General features: G+C 44.9%; 1 pseudogene; it reads right to left on the bottom strand.

The window, feature by feature from the left end:
- Nucleotides 1–246: 246 nt before the first annotated feature.
- LOC103733745 lies at nt 247–805 on the bottom strand (annotated as a pseudogene).
- Between the last annotated feature and the right edge of the window lie 993 nt (nt 806–1,798).

Below are 1,798 nucleotides of genomic sequence, written 5' to 3'. Positions count from 1 at the left end.
TAGTATTAAAGGTGTGCACCCACCACACCCGAAAAGACAATTGTTAGTTTGTTTGTAGCTGTGCTCATGTAAAATACCCGGTTATTTGCTTTCTCTTTCTCTCCTTTTTTTTTTTTTTTTTAAAATTGCATTTTGGTTTTTTTTTGGTTGCCACACAAAGAGATAGGTTTCAATATGGCTTTTTTTTTCAGAGTCCAAATCTTTTTAATAACGGAATAAGATCCAAGGTTAAATTTTGGAGCCTCTTTAGTCTCTTGCACTTTTGACCCTCCAGTCCTTGGAACGGACATAGGGTTTGGGGTGGCTATGTGGAGTTCCGGGGGGCCTAGCCAGAGTACCTGTACACCTCTCGGCTCTTGGAGGACCTGACCGGAGCACGGTGCCTCGTCCCTTGGGAGACTCCAGGGCAGGTGGTCGAAGGTGAGGATCTTACCCCCAGCCTTGAGGATGCGGCTTCTGGCCGGCTGCTCGGATGCAGGCACAGACCTTCAGCGGGGTAATGTCCAGAACCCGCACATCTTCTGTGATGGTTCCCACGACCTCAGCTGTAATCCCGGCCAGGAAGCTTCATCTTTCAGATCATCTGTGACAGGGACAGAGGCAGCCGGTTAGTGCGGCTCATAAACAGCCTTTTCAGCACAATCTGGTTGGAGGTAGAGTTGGTCCGTCTTGCCAGAAACCTGCACAGCTTGGCCAGCAGCTGCAGGTAAATATCCGAAAGAATTCTACATTAAGGTGTACTGCTAATAAGGTTCTTGGGCTCCTAGCGGACCTTTCAGTCCTTATGACGAATGTCAGCTCCCATGCTGGTGCCTCCTTAAGAGGCCAGGTACGGAAAGAGCTCAATATGGCATTTTCATAAATGTATGCTATTGTACTTTTTCCCTCACCGTTCTTTTTTTAATATAAAATCTTTTTTAATTTGTGTATGTGTGTGTGTGGGGGGGTTGCCCTAGAAGCATTGGATCCTCTGGAGCTGGAGTTACAGGCAGTTGTAAACCACCTTGGGTGGGTGCTAGGAATCGAATTTGGGTCTCTGAAAGAATAAGTACCCTTAACCACTGAGCCATCTCTCCAGCCCCTTCACTGGTCAGTTTTTAAAAGTATTTTAATATTTATACATGCATATAATGTGTTTGGATTAAATCCACCCTATTCCCTTTGTTCCAGTTCCTCTCCTATCCCCACATGACTTTTTCCTTCCAACTTTATGTCTTCCCCCACCCCCTCTCAATACCCAGTTGCAGTGAGTCCATTTAGTGCGCCTGTGTATGCATGGATATGTAGTCATCTCCTGGAGCAGGTAGACCCTCTCTGGATTCACATCCCTGAAGAAAGCTTACTCTCCCTACCCCACCATCCATCAATTGCAAATAGCTCCTTAGACAGGGGTGGCAATTCAAGAGCCCCTCTTTGATTCATGCTGGATTTCGACTGACTTGATTTTGTTAGTCTTATGCATGCAATCACAGCTGCTGTGTTTCTGTGTGCAACTGTGCTGTCAAGTCCAAGAAAATACTGCTTCATTACAGGTATCTGGCTCTTAAAATCTTTCTGTTCCCTCTTCTGTGATGATCCCTGAGTCTTGGGAGGAGGGAGTGTTCTATAAATGTTCCATTTAGCTCTAAACAGTCTCTTATTCTGTGCACATTGACCAGTTGTGGGTCTCTGTATTAATCACCATCTACTGCAAAAAAGCTTCTCTGATGAGGGTTAACAGATGCACTAATCTGGATATAAAGATAAGAACATAGGAGGCCATTTATTAGTGTGTCATTTTGCAAAGTAGTATAATACT

The sequence above is a fragment of the Nannospalax galili genome, unplaced genomic scaffold (assembly GCF_000622305.1).
Source record: "Nannospalax galili isolate Female #2095 unplaced genomic scaffold, S.galili_v1.0 scaffold415, whole genome shotgun sequence".
Classification (NCBI taxonomy): Eukaryota; Metazoa; Chordata; class Mammalia; order Rodentia; family Spalacidae; genus Nannospalax; species Nannospalax galili.
Note: the sequence above shows the minus strand (reverse complement) of the source record. Positions and strands in the feature narration are given on the sequence as shown.